This window comes from Neolamprologus brichardi, chromosome 22 (genome assembly GCF_056152115.1).
Source record: "Neolamprologus brichardi isolate AB-2024 chromosome 22, ASM5615211v1, whole genome shotgun sequence".
Lineage (NCBI taxonomy): Eukaryota > Metazoa > Chordata > Actinopteri > Cichliformes > Cichlidae > Neolamprologus > Neolamprologus brichardi.
In genome coordinates, this window is record NC_142124.1 from 20,395,848 (window position 1) to 20,407,073 (window position 11,226).

Sequence of the window (11,226 nt, forward strand, 5' to 3'; positions counted from 1 at the left end):
AATTATTATCCCATGCAGTCTTCTAAAGATTAGTGAACGCGTTCCATCTTTACGCCATAAAAACTAGGCCTCGCTGGGATGCAGGAATTTTCCCCTCCAACTTGTAACTTCATTAAGTAACTTCATTTTTGAAAAGCCTAAAGTCTAAGGTGTGATCTCGTACTCTGTTTTTATTTTTTGAGCGTTCACTTTAAAATGCAGTTTGAAGTAAAATTACACAAACAGAAAAACATTCCCCATCGGCACTTTACAGCCAGTTCAGAGTGAAGAAAGATGGTGACAGATGGGCTGAGCCCAGGATCGCTCTGTCATCTAGGTGACTTACAGTGCTCTGTATTCCCTCCTTCCATCTGCAGCTCATAATTCACATCTTTAAAGATAACTTTGCGTTTTCATTCCAGCAAAATAAATTAAATAAATAAATAAAAATCATGTGTGCATTCCTCCACAGCACGCTCATGAACCGTTCACAGGAGGTGTCTCCCTCTCGACCCTTGCTTTCCATAAATATGTTTTTAAAAGAGTTTTTTATTGTTTTACATTTTTATCAACTGTGTCGGGATCAAACTTTAATGGTTACTTACTTCTTACTACTTCTCACCTACTAGTTATTTTTAATGTTACATTCTTTCACACAATTCTGCTCAAATCTTTGATTAAAATCTGGAGATGATGTTAAATTCAGTATTTTTGCTAAAACGGTCCCTTTTTCTCCTTATTCACTATCCATTACTTAAATATCTAAATCAGCATAGACTCAGATCTATAAGTAGTCAATAACTGAATATCGCAAACTTTGAAAGTCTCATAACCACATTCAGTACAGATCTCCGTAGGATAACTATGCCTTTTGTTCTACGTTGCCACTTGTACCAGTGTGCACAGTGAGGAAACACACAGCAGCTGAGGGCTATGGGAAAGCAATTAAAGAAGTATTTTGCTGCTGGACTTCAGCTGAAAGGCATTAACAACAATTCCCTTCTGGGCAGAGTGTTCCTATTACGGTCTGTTGGGTCAGAGAGTGGGCTGTATCTGGGTGCTACAAACCGTAAGCAGACAGAGAGAGACAACGTGAGAGGGATGGGTGCTGTTATTGTGAGTGCACAATTTAGTCAGCAGGATTTTTAAAATAGAAGCGGCAGCTCTCCAACGGTCCTTCAATATTTTGACCTGAGGGTAAAAATGTAAAAGAAATGAAAAGAGGAGGTAATAAAAGGAGTAATGGGAGAAAGATGGGTAGGGTAAATGAGCAACCATTACAGTACAAATTCAATTAACGTTAGGAGCAATGAGAGACTAAATGAAAGAGCCCAATGACAAAGAAGACAAAATATGAAGCAGCGAGTGTGATCAGAGAGGTTTTGAAGATCAGAGCCATTGTGCTGCAAATTGCTTCCTCTTTACACAACAAGTCCCTAAAGCCTCATCCTGAAGCCCTCTCAGGCCCCAAAAGAGTCAGCCAGGACTACTTCTCCACCTCGCTATTACTGTACGAGCACCAAGAGTTCTTCATGGTAATATCATCATAGTGTGCGGCTTCTAGCCTATCAGTGGAGTTTGTGAATGTCACACGTGGAGGTCAAGGAGGCAGAGAGGACAGCAGTGTGCGATAACGGAGAGAACATCACTTCTGAAGCTGAAAACAGAGGCAGGGAATAGTACGTGCAACTTAAGAAACATCGTTCTGCTTCTGAACAACACCAAACTTGAATTCAACTTAGAACTGCAGCACCTCCAAGATTTCCACAGAAAATTGCCGCACAGACCAAAAGAAGAAATGCGATAGGGGAAAAGAGAAAATCGTTGGCTACGGCCTCCAAAGTGTGCATAACTGCTGTCTCTTGGTGCCACCAATCAATCACAGAAGCCTTAATAGAGGGTGATTACACCTAGCATTATAGCCGGTCCTGAGAGTCACAGCGAGCGTGAGCCAAAATGAGAAAGAAAAAGAGCTGAATAGCAAAGGAAATTACTGAATGGTCTGGTAGTCTAGGGATATTGTAATAAGTCAGAATTACCAGTGTCTCACAGCACACATAGAGCAGCCCAAGGAAGGAAAAAACAAGCTACATTAATAGCTGCCAACCCCATTTGGCTTTGCTTTCAGTCTAGATATTTCTTTGGGCCTTGAATTTATTTTTGTATCATTTATTATCTTGTTGTTTACAATGACTGGAGGGTTTTTTTATAGTCAAAATATGTCATTAAGCTGTTTTTGCTTACTGCATATACTGTACAAATAACACTTAAAGTAACTACTTATTCATCCCTACATCTTTGCACTATGCACGATTGCACCATAAATATAAATATGCTATATTGTTGTTATGTTGCAATTGTCTATTCTGTTACATACAGTGAGCTTAATTCCTTGTAAGTCTACACATACTTGGACAATAAAGCTCCTTCTTGAGCCTTCTCTCCATTAATGAGTGGGCCTGAACCAACATGTCACTTAATTAATCATAAAAACAACAACAACAAAACCATCGTCATTATCTTTGTAATGCTCAGTAAATAGTATTAAAGTTACAGTGTGGGATTGGGCTAACTAAGTTCTGTTTTCTTACCCCTCAAGTGCATAAATGCTGTAGGGCAAGGGGCGGCAACCTTTCTGATGACGAGTGCCATCTAAAATTTCCTCAGAAGTCAATGTGCCATATAATTGCATTAGCAATAAATTTAATAACGCTCTATATTAACAGTTACACACTATGTAGAACAACTTTATACAATCAACATTGTTCGCAGATGTTGGCAGGAATCAGTGAATAGTTATCAGCTATTTTGAAACAAAAAAGACACTTTTTATCCATAACAAGAACTCCATAACAGCAAATGGACTGTACAACAGAAAATGCAGATGCTATTTGGTCTCCTCACAACAATGATAAGAAAAATAAGCTGTGCCAACATGGCATGCTTGTTAATACAGAGATACACATGTTAACGTGATCTCTGGTCTCCCACTCAGAGACACAGGTCTACGAGTGTCCAGCGTTCAGACGGCTACCTGAGGACACTCTTCGTGTGAGAGAAAATCTGCTCAGACAGATATGTAGAGCCAAATACTGTCAATAAGGCCTCTGCAATGTTCTGAAGACAGTTAAACTTGGCAGGTAGTGATGTCCAGCAGGTGAAAATGCAAGCGCCATGAACACGCACAGCTGTGGATTCCAGCAGCGTTCGTAGTTCTGCAAACTTTGACCCCCACAAAGTCAAGGTTTTCAGTTCAATCAGCTGCATTTTGTTGTCGCATTAACTCGCATTAACTCAGCCAGTTAATGCGAGACAAATCCAGCTGCTCATTAAAGCTTTCTGGTTCGATCTGTCGTGAGTCTACGGATGTATCCGTGATTCCCGCTGTGCTGATGCTGCGCTGAGTGGATAGCTGCTGAAGCATTTGAAGTGTCGGAATGTGGAAATTTCAACATCGCTTGAAAAAACTGCCAGCTGGCAACGTCCCTCTCACCGGCAGGCTAAGTTATTTTTAGTCAATTACAAGTTGAATCTGGTAGTTGGGGTTGTTAGCTAAGATACCGTCATTAAGAAGCGGCACAACTAATGTGTCTATTTGCGATGTGCACCGCTGGCCCGGCCATTTATTTTTTAATGCACCTTCTCAGATTAATTCACTGCTTGTCGTGCAACTCGTGCAATCAGTTAAACTTTCGCTCACCAGCTGTGGCACGCGTGCCCAGGGTTGCTGACCCCTGCTGTAGGGCAAACAACTCTGGCCACCGTCCATCCGTAGTGAGCGTAGGCTGTCAGGGTGCAGTTTACCTCAGATGTCAGTACATCTATTTACTGGGGAGGAGGCTATAAAACTTTATAAAAGGAGTCCAATGTGAGTCCTCTTGTCATTGAAACCTTACCTCTTGTTAAATGCTGCTATTTTTCACTGCTGTTAGCTGTTAGCCTCTGGTAGCTGCTGTTAACCTCCAATAGCCGCTGTTAGCCTCTTAGTTGCTTTTAGCAGGCAGTAGTGAAGCAATGTGGAAATGTAATTTTTATAAGAGACAAAGTGTTTTTTGAAGGATACTCAAGTTTAACATTAACTAGCATAACATTAACTTACAGCCAGCTGTTGCTGTTTAGCTGGCTTGTTGTCAGTTATCTGGAGTTGTGAAGGTCACATGTCTAATCTGCTGACACTAACACGTGAATTATACTTCTGCGTCAGATCTACTTCATAGCTTGCGTCATAACCGGAACCTTATTTTAACCCTAAGCTACAACAATTTATGTAAGTTTTTGAGCTAAGCATAGCCAAAAAGACAAGAAACAGGGGGAAATAGCTAACTTGGGTTTGTCCAAAGGTGGAAAACTGCCTTATTAGGACCTCTAAAGCTAATGAATATGTTATATCCTATACTAAATGTTGAACCTAACAAATGCCTGAGTAAAAAAGAAATCTGTGTTTCTGGGTTGATTCTTATCGCTTTTACATCTTGACACAGGCCCATGCTAGCTGTTTCATCCAAGTTCAAGGTCTCCTTGTTCTAGCTGCATATTGATTTTTCAAACTCGAGCATGGTATAAATCTCTGCCTTAGAAGAGATTACTAATATGCATATTTTCTAAAATGTCAAGCTTGTTTTCTTAATGACCTTATCATGTTTTCTCAAGGCTTTTTATGTAGGGCAAATTCTCATTAATAAAAACGTTGCTGTCTATGGCACTTTCTTGACAGATTGCAGCCACATATGCAGGCAGATGCAGCACTGCTACGTGAGAGCGCCCAAAAATATTCAACTGCGTCACTCTAAATGTCAGTGTTTGTGAAAAATGAACGCATGAGCATATCTGGAGTGATAATCTGGATACCCGTTTCCCTTGTAAACAGACAGAAAGATCTCCAGTGAAGGAAAACAAAACAAAAATCAAAATCATGAAGGGTTCTGTTCGACTTGAAAGATTGCAAAAAGTAAGTGTGTCTTATGTCTCAGAGACAAACCAACTGTGTTGAGTGTGTCAGTAATGGCTACTTGTTTGCACTTGGTGGCTTTACTTCTCCTCAACTATATCAGAGGCTGATAGTAAGGCGATGAAAACTCTCAGGATGCATTTTCCAAGCAAACACAGAAGCGAGAAGGTAAAAGGGTAGAGAGAAAAGGTTTTGGACGTTGGAGTGCAGAGATGGGAAAAAGACAAGGGAGACTTGAGAAGGCAATTCATTTTGAAGGACAAAGAGTTAAAGGACAGAGCAGCAACAGAGGACAGAGATGAAGAAAGGACAAGAAAGAAATCAAAGAAGTCGAGGCAGGCTGGCGTGTCAGCGTAACCTCTGATAAAGATGGGAAAAGGCAAAAGAGAAGAATGAAATGAAACAGGAGGAGGTTTGAGGCAAAGATGATAAAATGAGCTGGAAGTACGCACGAACAAAAATGATAGCACATGAGTGGAGGAGAGAAAAGATGACGTTACAAGCATAATGATGGCATTTTAGCAAATGAACAGCAGATACCAGTTTGATAAGAGGATAGAGGAGAGAGTGTGTCATTTTTTATGCCATTTTTTTCTGAAGACAGTAGAAAACAAAAGATTATGGATATTAGCATACTAATTATATATGAAATAGTCATATTTGATCCATTTATTGTCAAACTGACCCAGACACACAGAGAAGGGTCACACTCATTTTCATGTAAAATACTTAATCACATCATACACTGTTTATACACTATACTGTCTGACCTTATGGTTTCCCTCAGAATAAAATCTTTGTGTTCAGTTATTAACAACAAAGTGCAGATCAAATGAGTTCCCTAGAAGCTTTCAGCATTGTTAATTGTTGTTTGGAGGTATTTACTGGTCACATGCAGCATGGATAGAAGATTCTAGATATTCAAAAGCTTATTTAGCCTGAAGGAAATTTGGAAGCCTTTTTGAGCACTGAATTTGCATCTGTAAGCCCAAATTAATAGCTGTAAGGCGCTTTAACCAGTCATTAGCACCAGCTAACAGCTATTTGATAATGAGCTTCCTTACCATTTAAGAGCTGTCTGCAAGTTAAATGGCCTCTTATATATAAACTCTTTGCAATTTATATATATATATATATAAACTGCAAACCCTTTGGCTTTGCTAAACATATTTTTATGATTTCAGTTAAGGGACAGTCCATCGGTTTAGGTAATAATAGAGCACATTTTGACACCAGCCATCCAGCTGTAGTCTTGTAGTCTTGAGTGGCAGTGCTGCAAATTGAATTCAGGTGTTATAGGAGCAGAACACATCACTGGCCAGAGAAGACACAAAAGCATCCTGAGCCTCCATAAGTGGATATAACCATGTATCTGTCTTTGTCACAAATACACACACACACACTACACTTGCCATGTACAAACCTCTGTTTACTAAGTCATCAGCTATTTGCTCTATTCTAGCACCACCTATTGATTCTACTTCAGCTGTTCAGCACATGAAGTGCTGTAGAAGCGACACTATTGCATGGTTCATATTTCGTCAGCAACCGAGCTGAAGCATAAACCTTTTCCTCTCTCATGCCCATCACTTTTCTTGGAATTTCACTGAGTTCATTCTCAAATCACATGCATGCAAATGCTCTGAGCTTTTGTTATGCTAAAACTACTGATCCAGCCACCTGGACTTATAAACAGCTTAATGGGGTGGAGATAACTGAAACAGATGACTGCGAAATTAAATTTTGCAACAGCAGATCCTCTTGTCTGCATGGAAATACATGAATAACAACATTTGCCTGAATAAAGTTCATATTAGACTCATACAGAGAGCTGAGTGTGGAGCAACATGAGAAATGAGAAGAGCTGCAGCTGTGCAGCACATATTGTGACACTTAACTTTAATCACATCACACAACCCGTCCAGCTTTGCCAATGGTTTCACCTAAGTCAACTTTAGTACCTCAAATGCCTTAATCATTTTGCATCGAGCCAGCCATGTGCTGAAAAATGAAACCCGGGCAGCATTAAATTAAGAAGTAAAGCCTGACCTCTGTTTCTGAGAATGTAGTGTCATGACTTGTGTCATTGAAAGGTTAAACCACACCCTTGGATCGACTTTGATGGGAAGTCTAAATTGTAATGGGTGACACTTCATCCCAATTATGCAGATTCTCTTAGCATCACCTGATTAAGTAGTTAATTGCATGACAGCAAAATTGTCCACAACTTCCAAATGGTTGAAGCACGGGGTCACAGGGGCGGCAGCGGAGGAGGAAGATTCATCCTAACAGCTCTGGACTAGAATAATTTTAACTCACTCTGAGCCCTAGCTGAGTGTTTGGCTGTTCACAATCAAGTCTATTGATGCTCAGATGGGGAGACAAGGTGACTGAATTGCATTTGGTTAGCATTAGGTTGATTAACATGTATAAGTACCAACAGGTGATCGGTGTGAGAGAGAGAGAGAGAGAGAGAGAGAGAGAGAGAGAGAGAGAGAGAGAGAGAGAGCACAGCTACTCGTTGTTTTCCCCTCAAAAGCAGAACAACTGAAAAATGTGCACAGTCTCCGTGCATCCCTCCGTTTACGTTTAGGTGTAAATCTTTACAAACCTGTCGTCAAAAAAAAAAAGAGTTTAAGATCACTGAAATGAAGCACTGAATCCACAGTCCTTCCAAAGGCCATCCTTGCGTTTTCATCCTTTCATGCACAGCACCTCGCTCTTGCTTCCAGACCTTTTACTTCAGTCCCTTCAAACGGGGGCGCACAAACAAGCAAATTTGGCACTCGCTTGCCTGCCTGTCTGTCTCCAACCACACAGACAGGACAGATAGACGGGACAGACAGGCAGCGTGCGGAATGATGAATAAAGAACTTATCTCAGTTACTCAGAAAGCAGCCAGACACATTTCCAACCCAGCCCAATTCACTGCAGGGCACCACATATCTCAGCCTGCCTGTCTGCACGTATCTCTTCACTGCTGTCTCTCTCATTCGGGCCGTCTCTCTCTCTCTCTCTTTGACAGCCTGACACTGTGTTTGTTGCTATTCTTGTCTTCCTCTGTACTGCGCAGTGTGCGTGTGTGCGCGTGTGTGTGTGTCATAGTTGTATATGCTGAGAAACTCACACATCAGCTCATTGAAGCCACTCTAATAAAAACCCACGCTTTTTCTTCAAACACGGTTACGAAAACAGAAAGGAATCCCCAGAAGAAGACTCTCAATATAACTGCAGACATCCTCACACAGCCACTTCAGTTTCTGCGCTTTTGCTGCCACTGTTGGAAGCGTTCAGTAGCGACTTTGACTTCATTTTTGAACGGGATTTGTGACCTGTTGGGTCCGTGAAGGAATGCCTATTTTGCCCCCTTCATGAATGTGCTAATATAATCAATATGAAGGGAAAAGTTGGTTTTTTTTAAAAAAAAAAAATAGCGTGTAACATTTTCACAGGAGGACAGATGAGAAGAAGGAAGCCTTGGGTGGAATTGCTTCATGAAAATATAACTCACAGTCAGCAGTCCTGTCTGAAAGTAAAAATATAGACACTGTGGTCTCCTGGTGCGGTTAATGCACCAAGTGTTTCTTATTTCCTCTTCGGATAAGTGTTACTTTTTAATGCTCGTTACAGTGTGTATTCACAAGTGGGTTCATTGTGCTGCTGTGGGGAACGTACCAGATGCCTCACCATTTTGGCTCCGTTAATTTCTCTGAAGAGAAGCGGGATCCTGTATGGATACACGGCGGTCTCGCGCGTGTGGACGTATAAAAGTGCGTGTCTGATGTAAAAAGATCCGTCACATATATCTGGCTGCAAATAGGAAGACACGTCGGGAGGAGCTGCCTTATGTACGCAGTTTGTAGTTAAGAAATGAAAATCTATTTATATATTTCCAATGAGTCACCAGAGAGCGTACAATCTGAAGAAGTTTGTTGTGGTATTTTTGTGCCATATTAATTTAGGATTTAGGCTGGGGAAGCCCAGGCTTTTCTTCATGGGAAATGCATGAAATCGTTACAAGAGGCTATCATAGGTGATAAAGACTCTTTTCTCTGTTTTAATGAATTTTTCAACCGTTTATTAGAAAAAGGAGCAAGTGCGCAAAGCATTTTGCATTATTTTTATTTATTCACTCATTAAAATAATTCATCGTCACTCATCTAATATTTTTTATTTATTATTATTATTTTTAAGATGTAAACATTCCCCCCACAGCCAATATGGTAAAAATGCATTTATAACGTAAACCTTAGGAGCACGCAATGCAAATCCAGTTCATATGACATCAACCGCCAAGCAAACCGCAGATTCCTCCATCAGTAGAATTAAAATGGGGCTTAAATTAGTCCCCAAACCCCGCAGGTAAACTGAGTGACTAAACCCAAGCACCGTCCTCTATTATCCTCACCAACCTTTGCGCTTTATTTGGAGAACAAGTTGAGAAAAACAAAAAAGTTATAGAAGAAAAAAAAATCTGTCCGTGACTTACCTCACTTCAACTGACTTGAGGCTGCAGCCCGAGTGAAACAGTAAGATGCTGAGGAGAATCACAAACGTCTTTCTCAGAGAAGTCCTTCCACCGAGAATGACTCCCAGTTTTTTGCGCTCCTATTTAACGCAGCGCCAATAAAAACTTTTTTTTCAGATCCACGGATATAAAAGCCATTATAAAATCAATCAAATGCTTCTACAGCTTTCCCCACATGTCTACCTTTTAATTATGAGAAGAATTAATGATCTGCGGTGCGCGCGGTGGAGGAGAGGAGAGGAGCGTGGAGCAGGACGCCGGTCTGATGCGGTGACAGTTGACTGCCCGGTAATCCAAGTGCGTCTAACAGCCTCCCGCTTACGCGGACGAGCGTGTGGTGGGAGCTCCTCCTCGCCTGCTTACCTCCGTCTCTGCATTAAAGACACAGGAGAAGCCTCTGCACAGCGTGTGTGCGCCGGGCTCGGACACTCAAATCGAAAGAAACAGACACTATAAAGAAAAATTATGGCGATATGCCAGAACGCGTCCAGTCTGTGGCAGTTGCAGTTGAAACGCCTTGTTGGAGTTATAGCATTTTCTCTGCTCCCCCTTTTAACTCTGTAATCTAACCTTATAAAGACAGTATTGAGCTGTCAATATACTTTTTTTCTGTCACAAATCTCTTATAATAGGTACTCGTGGCATGATATGTGACCAACCATCATGCCATTTGTGACAGATCGTGTAATATACAGTGAAGGGGGATACATCGTTTCATAATATCTACTTAGGAACCCTTCCAGACACGTCATAGGGAATACATTCATGCTTTAAATTTCGATTTTGTCTCATTTACATCCTTTTTTAACTAATTCTTTTTTATACATGCTATTCATTGTGTTAAGCTTTGCTGCTGATTTCACCGAAAAATCCATTCAAAGGGTACATTAGGGGCACTGGACCATAGAGGTATCTTTTTACAGACAGATATGAATAAAAAAAAACAAGACAACCCAAAACCTTTTTTATGTTTCCAATGTGCAGTAAGTCACACAATCAAAAAAGTAGCATTTGTCACTGATGCGAACAGGTGGGGAAAGGTTATTTACGTCAATACAACCAATTCAGTTCAATTCAGTTCACTTTAATTGGATTTATATAGCGCCAAATCCAGGCAACAGTCAACACAGGGCGCTTTGTATTGTAAGGTAAAGATCCTACAATAGGGACAAAAGGATAAATCGTGCCTGTGTGCCTGCCGAGGTAGCGTGGATGATAAGAAAAGCCGATCTAGAGATGGATATTGAAAGTAGTGCAGAATACCAAGAAGCATTATAGCATTATTTATTTATTACCTGGTTCCTGAAACATAATAAGTTTCACTTTAAAAAGATACCGAGAGAAAAACTGGTGCATATAGATTCACCAGAAAGCAGGAAACTAAGTGTTTGATGATTCCTGTAGGACTACCAGACCTCCCCCAAAGCCCACGCTCTGCACGCATCTCTTTACTACACGCATAATAGTGCAGCAGTAATGAGACTACTACACTAGAGCAAGAGAGAGAGTAAAGACTAGTAAAGTATTAAAGAGACCTCTAAAAAAGGATCTACCTTTGTTATTCACTCAGACTTGGAATCTGCGGTGAACCCTTCAAAATAATGTCATCACAATCCAGGCAGGATGGAAACGCCACCACACAACTTACTGTTAACAGTGTGATCATCTTTAATGACAGAGAAGGCTTCCATTCTGCAGTCACCGAGATCACGGTACTAACAATCAGCATGGGAATTAGAATACACTCTTCACGTCAAGCTGATTTTCCCCA

General features: G+C 40.8%; 1 protein-coding gene across 1 annotated transcript in view; it reads right to left on the reverse strand.

Moving 5' to 3' along the window:
* calcr (calcitonin receptor) overlaps nt 1–9,449 on the reverse strand; it is a 66,215-nt gene extending 56,766 nt beyond the window's left edge. Inside the window, exon 1 of the mRNA XM_006787677.2 lies at nt 9,417–9,449. The gene's annotated coding sequence lies outside the window, so the exon portion shown is untranslated. The remainder of the gene's footprint in view (nt 1–9,416) is intronic.
* Nucleotides 9,450–11,226: the final 1,777 nt, after the last annotated feature.